General features: G+C 48.2%; 1 protein-coding gene across 16 annotated transcripts in view; it reads right to left on the bottom strand.

Moving 5' to 3' along the window:
* The window catches only part of BBX (BBX high mobility group box domain containing), a 165,714-nt gene extending 155,939 nt beyond the window's left edge, over positions 1 to 9,775 (bottom strand). For 13 of the 16 annotated variants that reach the window (XM_064467931.1, XM_064467973.1, XM_064467949.1 and 10 more), the window contains exons 1-2: positions 7,767 to 7,905; positions 6,127 to 6,199 (exon numbers count right to left, since the gene is read on the bottom strand). The gene's annotated coding sequence lies outside the window, so the exon portion shown is untranslated. Of the gene's footprint in view, positions 1 to 5,481; positions 5,504 to 6,126; positions 6,200 to 7,766; positions 7,906 to 9,030; positions 9,050 to 9,644 lie in introns of those variants that run through there. The other 3 variants (XM_064467915.1, XM_064467924.1, XM_064467991.1) reach the window with 3 other exon arrangements.
* Positions 9,776 to 18,145: the final 8,370 nt, after the last annotated feature.

Raw genomic sequence — 18,145 nt, 5'->3', positions numbered from 1 at the left:
CCATTGCTGGATAACTCCTGATCATGTAGGACATGGGTACAAATGAACAACAACAACAACAAAAAAAAAAACCATAACAAAAAGACAGACAACTTCTGAAAAGGCATATGTTTAACAGTCCTTACACAGCTGGCAGAAAAAACATACGAGGAAAGAAGTGAAAGGTATAGGTTGAAAGCCATCAGCCCAGCAGCAGTAAAGGACTGCCCGGCACACTGTGCAGTGCAGTGTAGTCGCCAGCCCAAGACCCAGCCCATCAGAGGCCCAGGACCAGGTTTAAGCTTTCCTCACTTGAACCCTGCCATGGGCCTGTTCAGCTCTCACCAACACTACCGAGGAGCAGGCCTTTAACATGTGCGCCCAGCCCTGCCACAGGGAACTCGGGGTTTCAGCAGAGCAGGACGAAGCCCCTCCGGAGAATGTGGATGGCAGATATCTTCCTTTTGCCACACCTGCGTAAGAGGAGGGTAACCCCACAGCCGATCCTGCAGTTTGGATGGTCTGACAATGTCTCAAAGCAGAGTCCTCAACCATTTGCTACATACATATTGCCTTTCAGAAAAAAAAAATAATTGAAAAACCCAAACAAAAAACACCAAACAGGCAGAGGGAAGACACACCTTCCCACTTCCCCTCAGCGACGGAAGGTGTAGACAAGACTTGTTAAGCTTCTTGTCAAGAGAGCTTCCACTTCAATTCAGCTCCATAGATCCCATGTTGTGCAAGTCCACTGAATTATTTTTATCTTTGCTGAGTGAAGCTCTCTGTGACACGAAGGGTCAATAAAATGCTGTTTCTTATTTTCAGCGATTGCTACATTTTGATAAATCTCTTATATTGGAACACCCGCATGGAAGATCTCTGACAATAAAAATTCCATACTTCCTAAGCAACTGATTTTCTTAGTGTAGTCTCATAAAATCCTGTTAACTTTCCTTCCCCTTGCTAAAAATTGGAATTTTGTTGTACTAGCTGTCTTTGTACTCAGATATGCCTGAAGCTAGCTTATTTTCACATGCTGAATTGTCCATGCTCCTAAGGACTTGCTATTACATTATGCATTTGCATGCTATAAAGAAAAAGGCACGAACACTGGAAAGTGTCAAAGCCATGCTTCTCCTCTTTGTTGATACATCTTCTATGTAATTGAATTTATAAATATTAAAAATAATAAAATGCTGCTATCGTTGTGAGAATACTACAATTAGGTCTACACCCAGGCATTAAGTAACGTATGCTTCCCTCCTCAAATACAACTCCTATTTTAAAATCAAAACCACTAGTAATCACCAAATCTGAAAATCTTACAGGATGAAATATGTTTAGCAGGTTTAAAAATAAACGTTCAAATCAGTAAGCTACCCTATTCATCACAATACTGCCAGAGTGTCAAAGTAACTGCTTCTGTCAGTTCCATGTTTCTTAGGAAAGTCAGTTGTGATTTTGGATTAGTTTATGAGTACTAAAAATAAGTGTATAGAACTTTCAGACCAATGCATATTTTTAAAACTTCACTATGAAAACCAGTATTTTACTTCATAAAGTTAATACAAGGAAGTTAGTATTAAATAAATAGAGTAATATACACAGCAGCTTAAATACCACGTTAGCTGGCAAATATCTCAAGTAAGCTTCCCTCCTACTTTAGACTCTCCTGTTAATCAATATAACTGAATTGAAAGTCAGTAACTTCACACTATTCTGAAGGTGGGTTGTTTTGGTTTGGGGTTGGTTTTTTTGTTTGGTTGGTTTTAAAGTGGCATTATGAAGAGAAGTTGAGTATTAGCAAAAGATGCCACCTGGCACAGAATTCAGTGAAACAACTCACATGTCAAGACAGGCATTTACTGGGAAAGCTTCGGAGTGGTGGCATACACCAAGGGAAAGGACACAAAACTAAGCAGTCAGATGCAGATTTTATGCCATTCCCTGCTAATGCTAACCTGCTAAGTGACTGCAGGCAAGCCTACACTCCTTCACTGCTTTGTATCTCAGATGCCTAAAACAGTGATACAAATGACTGTTCCTTGTTTTGAGGTGTGCAATTACAGTATGGCTTATGTACTTTGCCAGACACGACATAAGCACATGAATAAGGCAATGCCTACAACTGCCAATTATTAATAATATCATTAGAGTGTAACGTGTGATTTTTCTTCCTTTTCCAAGCAATACAATCTAACAGCAGCTCATCAAGCCATTCTGAAAGTTAGAATAATCCTTATGCTGGTTCAGGTCTTATACCTCTGAAAGTCTCACGGAGGGTGACAGCTGTAGGAGCCTTCTGTGAAATTCACAACTCTACTAGTACCAGGCTCACCACATTGCTCTCAAGACAGAAACATTGTATCATTACTGATTCTAAAAAAATAAACCTAAAATAATAAAAAGGAAGTAAGTCCTAATAAATCTTTTGACATGAAACAGAATGAAAAAGCTTCTGCCAGTGATACCCCAGGAAAAGGGGGAAACATGGCAGAAGGAAAAGAAATAAAGTTAATAGTACAGAAGTGAGAAAGTGACTTTTTCTTGTTTCTTCTCAATAATATTTTGAAATACATATGACTACTATTTCAACCCAGCTTTATAGACTTCTAAGTAATCGAGAAAACTTAAATTGTTACGGTTAAAGTAAGGTAAAACAGTATCCATAACACTTTAAAACCAACTTAATTCGCTTAAGAAAACTGTCTATATGATTTAATGATACAGGGAAGTATCCTTAATCTCCATTTGCAGATGGCAGAGGGTCATATGGACATGCTTCCAAGAGTAAACTCTGACCCTGGAAGACGCCGGCGGGCCTCAGCAGTGCCCATGACTCCACCAGCAGCTGCAGCGGGCCACCCCTTGTGGCAGGGCACCAGAAAAGTTCAACTTCGGAAAGATTGGTCCAAAATTTGGAAAGCGGCCTCTGGTTCTGAGTACATCACTTGCCAGAGCTCACAAAGACAGCCTGTGGCACACTCAGAAATTAAAAATCAGAGTTTCATTTCAGTTCCAACTGTAATTTAGGAACCACCTTTAAACAGACAGGGAGGCCTGAACACTGGAAGTGCCACGTAGCATCGAAAGAGAGTCACTGTTTCATCTCCCAGGTGCCCAGATTTCACTGCAGGTGCATTTACAGGTTTCACACTACAGCAGAGCTTTGTGCATCACAGGTCTCATCTACCTCACGTGCACCTTCCCGACCACTATGCGCAGTGGAAGAGTAACTCTCCCCAGCTCACTTTGTCAAAATTTCCTGTCTTCATACCGCTCTGCTTCCAGCCTTATGCCTGAGGACTGCCCTGCCTCGCATCATGTTTACTGAGCTTCAGAGACATTGAGCATCCTCAGCCTGCAGACCACGAGCAGCAGCAGCAACCTGGAGTAACTTTAAGCTCTGAACCCGAGCAATCCTATCAGCGAATTTAACAAGACTTGTCATCTGCGTGAAGATATTCACACTCTTACAGGCTTGCAAGCTATGGAACCACTAATTTACGAATAAAGTGTACCAAGATCATTCTGGATGAAAAGGAAAAGTGTTAGCGATAAAATAACTGCACAATTACCTCTGATATTTTATGTGGAAACTGACATTTAATATCTTTAATTATTCACACAACAGCTACAAAAGAGAAAGGTTTTCTTCCTTGAACAGGAAAATAAACATGGACAAATTCCTCTCTCCATCACTCCTACACTCCTTTTCTAAATAAACCTCCTGCCGAAACCAGTGGAAGTTTTGCAGATGACGGGTTTATAGCAAGCAGCCCCCAAAAAACTCAAAAGCACTGAGGGCAAACTTCTTAAATATTTTGAGTTTACCTCAACACAGAAACCAGTTACGTTTCTGCTAATTTATGTGCCTGCTTGAAATGGTTTATCAGCTTGCTGTACCAAGAGAGGCAGTAGTATGCAATGAGTTTTTGAGACCATGGACCCACTTTTGAAGCATTCACAAAGCCCCTTGCTAAGTAGCTCTCCCCTTTTAGCTTGTGACACACCAGCACTGCACCCGGCCCGGCACTTGTTAAGCAAGACCAGAACCCAGGTGTCTCTCGGGTACGTCAAGACTGAATTACTAAACTCTACCCACGAAAGGTTACTTTACTGAGAACTGTATAATAAAAGAAATCTTCCCTTCTACCAAAATAAAAGCTCCCTAAAGTAAATGGAAGTTTCTAGTCATGGACAAATCTAAAGAAATCTCTATTCTCCCCTTAATGAGACAAATTATTTTTATTAACTTTTTTTTAAGCTATGAGGAAATGTATTTATCTGCTTCCTCTAAAGCTTCTATTGTCTTTTTCATCAAAAAGATACCCTACCCTTCTTTTCTTTGTAATTTGTTCACACCAGTTCAACAGTAAGCAAGACCCACATTTAGCATTATGCACAAAAAATCAAGGTGCGCTCCTCTTAAAGTTGCGGGCAGATTATAATCACCGCTTCATTTCTAGGATCAAAATTCTATGCCTCCAAAAGGTTCCATCACATAAAACTAAAACCAGATAATGAACGAAGATACTACCTGAAGCAAGGTCCCTCAGCTATTCTTGTTAAGGCCCCCTTACTGTTACTCCAAATAAAGAAACTACAAGTACTCCAAATAAAGAAAAAGTCCTTGGCACTTCCAGCACTTTAATCTGACTCTTACCTGACAACACAGAAAATTAAGTTCAGAAATCAGTCCATTTGTATTCAGCTCTGAACAACAGTTTGAAGCCTATCTGCCAGTTTTTGAATTTCCCAACGCGTTCCTACTTTGTAAAAATTGTTGCGATTACTCTACACAGAACGCGATCCGTGTCAATAATGCTTTAAAAGTGAAAGCAGTATTCTCCCATGCAACAAGTTTGTCATAAAGAATTTCAGCAATTTAATTTGGTGTTTTCACGCTCAGACCCACACAAACCAACCTCATTGCCCACAAAGTCCGAAAAACTGAAATTGGGGTGTAATTCTACAGGAACCTGGAGAACAGGCAGAATCCTCCCTTCGAACCATCTCCCCACAGAGGTTATCCAGCCTTAAGGCGTGTTTTGTGATCATAATACCACATCAAGACAGCTGCTCCTAACAGCCCCCTTCAATCCAGTATGTTTGGGACCATCACTTATCCTATGTCTGCTATACACTGCCTGGAAAAGGTCAAGAGTATGTTATTAATCATTTGCGTTTATGAGTATTAAGCTTACCCCAAATACATGGCTTGTTTTTAATTATGTACAAAATAGTACCATAAAAAAATATTACCTCCCACTTCCCCATTTTGGGCCAAATGCAGTTCACTGCCACCATGGGCAATTGTATGAGAAGCGCTCTGAGTGCCACTCATCTTACATCATCTATGAATGTGACCACAGAAATTAGAACCTCTTCTTTAAACTAGCACTTCTACTTCAGATTAAAAGATGTCAAACCCTTCAAAGATGTCAAAACTTTCCCAAGCATACAGGTTTAAAGAAAAAAAAAAAAAAAGTTGCGTACCTGAAAGCTTAGGAATACTAGTACATTAGTCACAAAGATTCATCTTTCAAATTGATCGGTACCTGCATTAATCAATGCCAAAAGAAAACACAGTAACACAGAAAGCGCATGGATAGAATTCTAATTAGCTCTCAGTTTATGAGTTAAAACCGAACAAACTCCTGTTGCAGTAGTATTACAGTTCTGCTAAACTTCTCTTGACTAAACTGACTCTTGACCTCCAGAGATTTCTAATTACCTATTCCGTTTATATTTTCATATTTTTCCTACCACTGGATTTTAAAAAGGACTTGACATTAAGTTTTCAATCCGTGTGCTGCACTTCACATATTCTAATGTTACTTTGGTTTAAAACTTTTGCCCTAAGTCAATCAGCTGACTATCTTTACAAAACAACGTTTAAGAAGAAAAAAAGGTAAGAGAGATTGGAATACACGCACCCTTTTAATTCTCAGGTCATTCAAACCCACCCCTACGCACAAACTTCATAATCTAGCAGTTGCTACAAGCACCCAGAGAAGACATGTTTTCTGAGGCACTAAAACCTGAACAAGCATCTTCCACGTAAAAAGTGGCAGCACAAGGACCTCTGTCTTATCAACAACAACGGAGTTCTTTTTCCGTGTGTACAGTTTACATACTTACCCAGGAAGGCAAATGGAAATTACAGACAGACGAAGATGAAGCTGTCTCAAAGCCTTTGTCATGTGATAGTGACCTATAAAGTATCAAATAAAAGCACATCATCAGCACACCATGATTTTACAATATTGCAACTCACCACAACGTCAACAAGAGATCCCAAAACTTGAAACTTGCTTCCTCTTCACCCCCACCCCAGAGAAGTTGTCACTAAGACAAGATGACAGTCGCAGGAAACCGTAAGGAGCAAACAAAAGATGCACCGTGTCTTTAAAGGGCATTAGGACTGGGCAAATGGAGCAAATCATCTGCGTGTGCATCAGCAGGGTGGGTTATTTTTCCCTCCACGTCTCTCCTAGACAGGGATGCATGTTTACGTGTGCACACAGGCATATATACGTAGACACAGGGATGCATCAGGTAATTATTTACATCCACACACAGAGAAACACGCGCTCATTGTCAAAATAAAAGGCAGAAAGTTGACCACCATCTGCAAGGAGGCGAAGATAACAATAACCCCCGGGAACTTACACAAGTGAGCGATCAATCGCCGTGCGTGGACAACCCAAACAAGGCGAAATTAACAAGAATAAGCCGCCAGTCTGCAGGTACGAGATCCACCCGGGGAGACAGACAGACAGACAGACAGAGGCAGAGGGACGGACGGACAAGGGAAGGCTGCAACGCCGTAACACAGTTTCAGGTAATGCCGTTCCCCCCGGCCGGCCGGAGCTCAGCCGAGCCGCCCGGCGTCCTGCGACCGCCCCGCCGGCCCCGCCGCCGCCCGCGGGGAGAGCGGCCAGACCCCCGGCCCCGCCGCGGAGCGGGGGGGCGGCGTTGGCAGCCGCCGCCACCGCCCACCCCCGCCCGTGCAAAGTGTAGGGCCACCGGAATCCGGGCTCCGGGGTGGGGTGGAAAGAAAAGGTATTAAATATGGAGAAAGACCGCCGTGACCCAGGGTTTTCCCGTCTCTCCCCCCCCCCCCCTTCCCCGCCCCCGGTCACCATCAAGTTTGCATCTTAGTTACAAAATGTCGATCTTGAAGGCTGACAAGACACAGGGAGAGGGGGAGAGAAAGAGAGAGAGTGAGTGAGAGAGAGTGTGTGTGTGTGAGAGAGAGAGAGAGAGAGAGAAGAGAGAGTCCATCTTGCTTTGAGGGGGGAGGAGAGGAGCAATAATGCAGCGCATAAATCTCACCCTCCCGGGGGAAAAGTCTGCACAACACCTTTGGGGGCGGGCGGGCGGGCAGGGAAGGGGCGGCGGCGCGGGGAGGGGGCGCGGGGGGCTCCCCGGCCCTCCCAGCTGCCCTCCCCGGCGGGATCTGGCGAGGCAGGCTGGCAGCAAACACCTCCCTGCTGCTCCCCTCCTCCTCCCCGCGGGCCCGGGCGATGATCCCGCTGCTGCCGCCGCCGCTGCCGCTGCCACCGGGGAGGAGGTGCCGCCGCTGCCGACGCCGGGAAGAGCCACATGGAGACCGGCACCCCGTCCCTGCCCCGGCGGCCGGGCCGGGCCCCTCCGCCGCCCCGCCGGGCTGCGGGACTTGGACGTGTCACCAGCAGGACGGGCAATGGTTTCGGCGCCCCAGGCCCGAGTGACCACCGCCGGCCTGGCGGCGCCCCGGCCTCCCCGCACACACTCACCTCCGGAAAAAAACTTTTAACCGCGGGCCTCCCCCGGAAAAAGTGGCGAATCCGCCCCGCACACGGTTAAAGACCCGCGGCCCCCCGGCTCGGCTGGCGGCGAGCGGGGGAGACCCGGGCACGGTCCTTCCCCGCCCCGGCGGGGAGGGAGGGAGGGAGGGAGGGAGGGAGGGAGAGAGGGAGGGAGGAGGCAGGCAGGGAGGGAGGGGGCGGGCAGCCGCCTGCCGGTGCCTCTCGCCCCGCCGCCGTACATGTCGCCTCGGCGGCTCTCGCATCGCTTCGCTTTACCTTCCTCATTCAGCGGCGGCGGCGGGCTGCCACCGATATTTCTAACGCAAACCTGCTGCCGTGCGGCGCCCGGGATTAACGCGATTGCCTCCCTTCCCCTGCCTCCAACCCTTCCTTCCCCGTCCTCCTCCTCCTCCTCCTCCTCGCAAACCTACACTGGATCGGCTCTCCCCACAGCCATGCAAGTTTCATACATTGCAAATAAACCCGAGAGGAGGAAGAGCGAAGCGGCTGGCGGGGGGGGGGGGGGGGGGGGGGAGGAGGAGGAGGAGGAGGAGGAGGGCTGCTTTCTGTAATTTACCAGCGACCCGATCTCGCAGCAGCAAATAAGAGCCGAGCACCCATCCGGCTCCCGGCGGCGGAGAGAGCCCCCCCCCGAGGCGGCCGCCCCCTCCCCGGGGCGCCCCCCGCCAAGTTTTCTGTCATCGCGACCACCCAATGTCACAACTTACCTTCAGAAATAGGACTTCGCGCGGCCGAGGCCTGCCGCCGCCTCCCCCCCGGCCCCCGCCCGCCTCCCTTTCTCCCTCTCCACCTTAAACTTATTGACACAACATAATCCCACATCCACGCGAAACCCCGGCAGGGCCGCCCACCCACCCCCCCGCCCCGCTGCCCACCGGGGCCGCCGCCGCCCCGGGTGCATCGCCGATGACTACCGGAAAACGCACAGCCCAACTCTCCGGCCGAGCCCGGCCGCTGTTGTTGTCGGGGTCGGCGCCGGGCTTTTTCCTCCCGCCGCCCCGTGCGGCCGCCGGATCGGCTCCCTCGCCCTCTCCGGTTTTATATGCCCCCCCCCTCCGCCACCCGCCGCTTCTCCCGGCGGCGGCGGCGCGGAGCCCCCCCAGGCCGGCGGCAGCCGATACCGATCCGCGCACTCTCCCCCGCGCCTCGCCTCGCCTCGCCGCCCCTCGGGATGAAGTTTCGTTTCTGCCTGCCGCGATTTCTCTGTCAAGTCCCCCCCGGAGGCACACACCGAGCGGCGGCCGATGGCCATCCCTCCTCCTCCTCCTCCTCCTCCTCGCCCTCCTTCCCCTTCCTCCCTCCGCCGCGGCCGCCGCTGCTCTTGCCTCTCTCTCTGTGGCGGCGAGAGGTGCCTGGTTTCAAACGCAGCCTGGCACTGGCTGGCCTACCCCTGCCGCCTTCTTCTTCTGGGTGGTGGTGGTTTTTTTTTTTAAATGCACTGCGCTGCAATGCAATTCACCTCGCCTCGCCCCCCCCGCCCCGGTAAAACACCCCCCGCGCCCCCTGCCCTCCCGGCCGGGCAGAAGGCTGGCGGCAGCAACCCACCCGTCCTCCCCTGCCCAAACTTTCCAACGAAGGCAGGGCTGGCGAGAGGGAGGAAAAGTGACTGGGAGCCGCGGCAGCCGCCGCGCAGGGCAGGGGAAGAGAAGCTCCGCGCCTCCCTCCCGGCCGCCGCGGGGGTGGTGGGGCCCGCGGGAACGGGCGGGGGGGACTGCCCCGCCACCGGGGCGCGGAGGGGAAAGTGTGGGGCGAGGGCACCCCTCTCTCTCGCTCCCTGCCTGCCGCTGTCCGTCCCCGTCCGTCCCCCTGCCGCCCGGTGAAGGGCGGCGGGCGGCGCGCACTCACCTCGGCGGAGCCGGCGGGCGGGCGGGCAGCGCGCCGCTGGGCCGGAGCGAGGCGCGGCGCGCAGCGGAGCCCCTCCGCCTCGGCGCCCGCGGAACGCGGCTCCACACAGAGCCATGCAACCCGGGCAGCGCCACAACACTCCCCGGGATATAAGGCGGCCCGCCATTGGCCGGCGCGCTGAGGGACGGGTTCGCCAGCCATTCCGCGGCGCCGTTACACCCGCGGCCCGCGAGGGAGCCGCTGGCGCACACACTCCCCGCACACACTCACACAAAGATCGTCGCGCTGCTCTTCACGGTGTTTGAGGAGCCGGCGGCGGCGGCGGCGGCGGCGGCGGAGCCGGGCAGGGCAGGGCAGGGCAGGTAGCGGGGGCCGCCGGCGCCGAGGGGAGCGCGGAGTCGCGCCGGCCGCAGCACCGGCAGCCGCTGTCCATTGGCCGCCCGGGGAGGGCTGCGAGAGTAAACTACGCCTGCCCTGGGCAGCGCCGCGGGGTAACGGTGGCGGCGGGGTGCGGGCACGGCACGGCACCGCTCGGCCCCAGCCCCCCGTAACTTACTCCGTGGAGTTGGGCGGGTTTCATTCAGAGGCCACAAGACGGCGAGCGGAGAAGTTGAGGGAGGCGCGGTGCATCCGCACAGCCCCTGCCCGCGGAGCGAGCAGGGGAAGGCAGCCCCGCGGCGCGGGGTGGGGGGGGCCGAGGCCGGCCGTCGCCCCCCCGGGCCTGGCGGGAGGGTGTCGGGCCGCGGCGCCGCGGGGGGGATGCGGCGAGGCAGCGGATGGTGCCCGCCGCCTCGGGTAATCCTCGCCCGAACGTGGCGGAGAGGCCCGCGGCGGCCCAGCGTCGACAGCACGGCCGTCTTGGCGTCGGCTTTCCATAGAGACAGCGGGCACTTACTTGGCAGAACCAGCGCCGCGCCGGCGTCCGCGCCGTGCCCCCTGCCCTGCCCTGCCCGGCCCTGCCCGGCCCTGCCCGGCTCTGCGCCCTGTGCCCGCGGGGGTCACCGGCCACAGGGATGTGAAACTCGCCTCAGAACTGGTGTGACCCACACGGGCCAGGCGGCAGCGTGAGGGCGGCAGCTTTCGGGTGACTGCGCGGCGGTTGTGCGGACGGGTGTTGGAAAAGCCCAGCAGAAGCGGAGTCTTAACTTTTTCTTTGGAAAAGCTCCTTTCTCCTGCAGGTATCCAACGCAACGTGGAAGCATACGGTGTGCGCTGACTCGACGTATTAATGTTCGCAAGGGTTTCGACGTAGGCAACGTGAGACCTTTATGGGTTTTTTTTAAGGACAAAATGTGTGGTGTTTATTCTTGCAGTTAGGAAGCACTAATTTTTGTGTGTCGCTGTCTCCAGGTGGGACTCTGACTTCCAGTCTGCAATTGACATATTAAAAAAAAGATCAGAAGTAATAATAGTAGTAACAACAGTGGACACTGAAGAGTACTCATTGTTTGTCTCCAGCAAAAGAGAAAATTTTGTGCTTCCCATCAGCTTTACATACCCAACGCTCCCAGGGATGTTGCAGAGTTTATTCCATATGTTCTCTGTCCTGAGCTTTTTTTCCATTGTGGTATGGTTGATTTCAGCATCTTCCCATTGCTTGCCTACTCTTTTCTATTTTTTTTCCATTTTCCTTTATGGCAGAATTATATTAACTGTGAAATAGTATTTCTTATGTCTGAACAAAACGGTGGGGTAAAGTACAAGCTGATCTTAGAAAAATAAACTGGGACCATGTTTCTGAGAAGTCATTTTAAATTAGCTCGCACGTTTTTTGTTAGGTTGTGAGAAAAGTATTCTAAATGCCCCACCCTCTTGCTCATTTTCAGCAGGGGTGGGTTAGTCAGCTCCTCAATAATGTAAAAGTAGCAGGATAAACGTATTCTGTAATTGATCAGAAATTTTCATGTTTCATTTTCAGTGCTAAGAAAGCAGAGCCAACCGTCCATCCGCTGGAAGTCAGGTGCGCGTCAGGTGTCACAAGTTGGGACCCTGGCAAGCGAAGGCACACAAATCTCATTAGTCACATTTGAAAAGGTTGGCCTAATTTTTAGGCAGATCTTCCTCCTGTGATTTGTAGATTGTGAAGTGTCTTGCAGTTGTAGGTAAGCAGCACCTTTTCAGTATGCATAAGCAGTTGCCGTTAAGAGGCCTAAGCCAGACAGTTAAAACTTCCACGGTATAGTTTCTTACTTCTCAGTATCAATGCCCTGTTTCCTGGATTCTTTTAACCATATTAATGATAGTACATCATGGAGCCTCTCATACCTCTTCATTGCTAAAATCCTGCCGATGTAGGTAATTACTGAGCAATATAAGTGATATAGATGCTTGATAGTATACGTGATGTTCATTTTAAAGGATGCTTCATTTTGTTGTTAACAACACTAGATTCCGTTACTGGCCATTTCAGAAAAGAGGTCAAGATAGGGACACCTTGCATGTAATGTAGTTTGCAGCTATATGAAATGGATATACAGTGCTGCTAATTAGAACAATAATGTTTGGTGTCCACTTTGTACGGTTACACGTGGCTTCATGAGTTGCAAGGCAGCCACCTATTAGACCTGTAAGAAGAAGTATTTTGTCACCCTCTAAGAGAGATGAGTAAGCCAAGGTACGCTGGTATGGTAAGAAAATAAAATGCTTGAGTTTCCACTGCCTTTGATTTATTGTGTCCATAGTGAAAGAGAGGACTGTATTTTCTTGGGCCGTCAATCCAGGACCTTCTGCATACACTGAGGTCATGAGGGGGAGAGGGGGAGGATAGTAAATATTTCTGGGTTTCCGTTTCCCTATACATGATTTTAAGCAAATTAATCTTTCTGCATGCCCACTTGGAGGTATTTCTGGCTTTAGTCAGTCACTGTTATCAAGAGTTATAAGGTGCTAGCCAGACTCTGTGAGGAATTTTTTGAGGGACAGCGAGTGCTGAAATTTTTAAAATTGCTTGCTGATTATTAGTTGTTTTAAAACTCTGCACAAGTTGCGTTTCCAGATTTTTCTGCAGCAACTTGTATCATCAGATGGCACTTTTCTGTCACTTCTGTGTAATTGGTGTTAGTTTTTAAAAGAGTGATGTCCCGATCCTACCATGTGGGCTGTTCACGGGGACTCCTGTGTACAGCTAGCGCTCTGCTGGAGTCGATGCCGTTCTGCACGGATAAAGCAGTTTGCTCAGATGCACCCGCAGCAGGATTTGGGGCTTCGAAGTTGCACATTCGTGGCATTTGTTTGAGTTCATCTGGGTTTGCCTGTTCTGCGCGCAACTGGCGGTGGAGTATCTCCCTCCCAGCTGTGCATCCCCTCTTAATCCATGGCACAACATAAAAGACGTGAGGTAGCCATGTGTCAGTGCTCTGTCAAGGGGGGGAAAAATATTTCCCTTCACGTTGTTGTTATTTAATAATAACAGGAAAAATAATAGCATTGCTATAAAGAATAATAATCAGGATTTGTTCTGTTCCCTTCCTTTGGGGCCTGCCATGGAACTCCCTAATGTTGCGGGGGCCTGAGTTTGGTCCGTGATTACCATTTTCTCTCCTCCTTCTGCCCACTGCAAAAGCTACCTGCTGCCTGTGGAACCGAGCTGACCACTGGTAGCTCTTCCAGGCTGAGGTAGACACATGCTTCCATGGCTGTTTTAAATGTATTCAGAAAATAAAAAGGAAGCTTGGACTAGCCAGCTGCAGCCTGAGCCTGCAGGCCCTGGATCCCTTTGAGCTGCTACCATGGCTGACTACAAGTGACGGTTGTCATGTGAGCAGGGAAGGAAGGCCATAAGGCAACTCTGGGAGCATATGCTTTATCTGCGTTAAGCTTTGCACACAGCCTGGGGAGAAGCATGGGGAAGAAAGGGTGAGGCAGATGCAGCCTTATGGAGCCTGTCCCACCTCTGTTGCTTTTTTTCCTGTGGCTTGTGCCCACCCACAGTCCGTGGAATAGTGTGGCATCCTCCAGGTTAAAAAACACTGGAGCGGGACAATGCATTAGTGGACCTATTTTCCTCCTCAATGCACTTGTATAACATGGTAACATTAATAGCAATTTATGTGCAAGCAGTGAAGGGAGGAGGCATTTTATCTGAACTAAAGCTGCAGAATATCCGTGTTAGAGGAGGAACAGAGAGCCACAGGATCAGTGCAGGACGGCCATTCTTCAAGGACCACACTTTTAGGAAGTTATTGTTCCCACCTCAGCCCCTTTTAGGAACACTTTCAGTTTCTTGAGAACTCAACAGAAGTTTGTAGAAGTCAAAGAGAGGCCAACTTGTTCTGTTGGTTTCTCTGTAGGAGGGCACTGTTAAATTCTGACTGTATTTCTTTGCTCCTGTTCCTTACTCCTGTTATTTCACAACATTAAAATGATCGGGATATTTTCTTCTTTTAATTTTGAGATACTGCTTCTGAACTTTCCATACTTGTACATCTAATTCCCACTGTCTCCTGTTAACTCTTTTTTATTTTTTATGCCTCTCCCTATCAGCAGAGCATTAACAACTACAGCCCTCTGACAGAACCAGCTACTAAGAGTGATAGATCCTACAAGCAACCTCTGGCCTAAGCTGCGAGCAGTTTCATTTGACAAGTTAAAGAGAGTAGGAAGGGGAGCAGACAAGTGAAATGACTTGCCCGTAGTCTCACACTATGGAAGCAGCAAAGTCAGGAACCAAATCTGGACTTCTGACTTGCAGTGCATGGCTCCGTACATTTCTTTGTTGCTCTGAGATGTGTCCTTCACAGCACCTCCCTTTTTCAGAGAAATATTACTATACCTTGAGGAGCTCTTTACTGTTTTTTCCTGTTTCAGAAGAATTGAGTAATAGGTTAGCCAGAGCATGCAGATCTATTTCAGTCTATCACCTCTGTAAAAATTGCTTCTGATTCTGCAAGATGTGTAGGTATATGTTAAACTAATATATAACTACTTAGCATACTAGCGTATGTGAAATAGACAATGTCTGCAATAATGAAGTGATTGTCTGCTAAGCTCTACACTCAGTAATTTTACTTGTCCTTATACAAGTATACTGCATTACCAAAAACATGTAAATCAGGTCCAGCCTGCTCACCTGAGGTTATGTAGCCCATTGAGTTAGTCTAGCGCAAGTAAATCAGTTTCCATAGCCAGCGACACACAGGAGAGCAGTGGGTCTACCATTCACACCCAGGGATTTCTTCAGATGTGCTGACAAAGCCCCCATTAAAAGCTGGGCCAAAGGGTAGCAGCTTTCCCTCAGCTCCACACTTTGGATTTTTACAGTTACTGCTTTAACTCTCATGTAAACTGTAATAATATTTAACTGCTTTAAGCATAAAATGTTATTGGAACTAATTTTTCAGTTTTAGATTGTTTGCCCCTTATTACATTTTAGCACTATCAAATAGCTCTTTCCCTCCTCCACCCAAGGGCCTCTTTTTCTTATCTCGGTTTCTGGTATTATCCAAACATTTATTTGCTTATTTGCTTTTTTTCCCCTTTTCTGTAAATGTTCATGGTGCTTTAAAGAAACTGCAACTCTGTTCTAGCGTCCCCCTCCAACCTCCAATACACCACCAGAGACTTCAGAACTACCTCACAACTACGTACGTACTTCTGTCTAGAGGAACCAGGACAATCAGGGAGCAAAGGGTTTTTAGCCTGCTAAGTCCACTGCTTAACTGAAGAGGTTGTCATTGAGTCTGTGCTTGACAAGTGGCAAGTCCCTGCAGTGACTCAAGTCAACGAGCAGCACCCATTAGGTCTGAGCATGAATTCTTACTTGGTGAGCTTCCCAGATGCACGTCTCATTGCCCCACTGCCATGCCTGTAGTTATGTCCATTTTGAGGCCGCAGCACGCTTCTTTGGCCGCACGCTGCTGCTACCATTTGTAAAGTAAATAAAGCAAGTGACCATTTGACCCTAAATAACAAGAGCATGCATTAGTCACTGAACTACTCAAAGACATGGTGTTTGACTCTTAACTTGTTATATCTAGGGAAATACAGAGTCCTGCGGATTTAATATTAGTGATCTTACTCATCTCTGCAAGGGAGAGTTTTTATTCCTTCAGGTGGTGGTCATGGGGGGACACAGTGAAGGAGTCCTGGCTCAGCTCCTGGCAAAGAGGTAAGAAGCATCCAATCCAGTGGAGCCCAGAGGCAGAGGACCGCATCTAGCCTTCCCTTTTTGAGGAATTGCTTTTGGAATTAAAATTATCAGCTTTGATAATTTTGATATATATTATATATAAATATCGTTTAATAAAACTAGACAATTTTCTGATTTATCAGAAGAATGATGTAGGGTGAGGAACAAAACTGGATGGATCCTGAGGCCTTCTTCCGGGACAAAAAAGAAAAAAAAAGAAGAAAACAATTCATGTCTTGGACTAGTGCAACCCACTGTAAATATTCTTGCAGGAGCACGGTTGTGCACTGCTTCAGTGCATCCAGGTGAGAGGCCTCACGAGAGGAAATTAAATCAGAACATTGCATTGTTTCTGTCCCACTGGGTTAAAATGGAGAAGAAGGTGAAACTTAAGAAGGGCACTTTCTCCTGCTCCTCCCTGCTCCAACACGAGAATCGTTGGCAGGCCAGCCTGTAAGAACGAGCCCTTTTAAAAATATACAGCGTGCCTTCCTGTGTGCCCTCTTAATGTGGCTTTTCCCTGAAGTAGGCAGGTTCTCATAGCTTTCCCCAGTGCCAGTGCTGCAGCGAGGAAGATACTTTATAAAGTAGGCAAATTCCACACAAGTCTGTCTGCCAACCCTGCTTGGTTTCGCCCTCAGACACCCATGGTGGGTGTGTATTTCCTTTATTCTGACACTCTGCAGCTCTAGTGGAAGCATTTATTTGTGTTGAGATCTCTGCGTCACGAACAGTTACAGCCCTCGCTCTCTCTCCTTATAATTTTATGAAAGGTTAGTGGTCGAGTCAATCTACATTTTAAGTTTTAACTTTGATCAGCAAAAAAGCAGTTTGATAATACCAGGCCATTTTTTTCAAAGGATGGGTATTGTCAGCTGCTGGTTTGGGGAATTATGGTTATATATGTGGAGGGGAGAGGAGGTGCAAGTACCTGTATTTACATGCAGAAGTTTAAATTTTTTTACATGCTTTCTAAATTGAACATTTTTAAATTTTTAAAAAACCTATAAAATTATCAAACCTGAAACAGCATTTTTAGTGCACTTTTCTGGCCTTCAGTGTCAATGTGCTTCAACATAAGTTTTTGAAAAATAATCAATCCAGGTTAACACAAGTGATCTGTTGTCTTTTTTTTTGTCTTTTTTTTTTTTAACTTCCAGCAATTTGAAAAACTGGTGGTTTGCATAAGCCTGTCTGCATTTTTTTCGAATGGAAGTTGTGGAAGGCATGCAGAGATCTATGGTGAGATTTATGGTCTGTGATGAACCGGGTGCTCATAAAGAAACCTTAAATCTGTGACTGCTGAAGTCCTACTGAGAAGAACTCAAGTCGTCATGCTCAGCAACGCTCACATTAAGTTAATAATTATTTCCCCTTCATTCTTAAATTTCCAGGCTGACTTGTTGCTCCCACTCCACTTTTTCTGCCCATATAAAACCCGTATTTTAAAAAGTACTAGAGTGCCTTCCATCCACACTTAGGCCTCGGTCAAAGGGAGGTTTATATACTCATCTGTTGACTTTGAGGGAGCTGTTTGTGCACATACAGTTAAACTTGTGCATGATTTTGGTTCTTCCAAGAAGGCCTGCCTAGACACAAGTGACTCTGGCTTCAAAGGTCTGTTGCTTCTGTCTTCCTTGTGAAGCTGGAGCTTTGTGTTGAGATGCATTTCTTGCTCCAAAACTTTACACTCAGTGAGTGAAATTCTGACAGCGGTGACAGAGATCTTGCCGACTGCAGTGGGATACTCTCCTGCTATCGTCAGCCTAGAAGTACTTGTCAGGATCTCTTATTTGCAATACAGGTGGCAACAGCTAGACTGAAGACCCGGTCTGAGATTTCTTAGTCAACCAGTGCTGCATCCCAAATTTTTATTTCTGGAAGGAATTGAGGGAATTAGTTGGTGTAACCACATTTGCTTGTATAGTTTTTAAGTTTATGGTTATTTTTTGTTTTCCTTGTGCTTCTGAGTGGGTATGCAAAGTACTGAAAGCCAAACAAAAATTGCCCCTCACTGGCATGTCTGCGTCAAAGCAGCTCTCCACATACTTTGGTAACAAGAAAATACTCCTGGTATTCATACTTTTGGGGTACAAAGCCATTTTTATCTGAGGATGAAATGTTGTGTATAATGTTTGCTAGTGGGGGAAGAGCTAATGTTTCCTTAGGGACAAAGCCATCGCATCAGTGCTGACAGAAAACTCTTCACAAGGTGGGGTAATGGCACTGGCTGCCGAGCAGGGTGGCGTGTGGTGGGGCACACATCAGCTCTAGAGCAGGGAAAACCACCTCGCTCTCAACTCCTCTGCCTGCTGCTGCGTGAGAGGCCCATTGCATTAAATACGGGTTGTAAAACAAATGAGGAAGCAGACAA

The sequence above is a fragment of the Phalacrocorax carbo genome, chromosome 1, assembly GCF_963921805.1.
Source record: "Phalacrocorax carbo chromosome 1, bPhaCar2.1, whole genome shotgun sequence".
In the NCBI taxonomy this organism is placed as follows: Eukaryota; Metazoa; Chordata; class Aves; order Suliformes; family Phalacrocoracidae; genus Phalacrocorax; species Phalacrocorax carbo.
The sequence above is the reverse complement of the archived record's forward strand: the minus strand, read 5'-3'. Positions and strand labels throughout refer to the sequence as shown.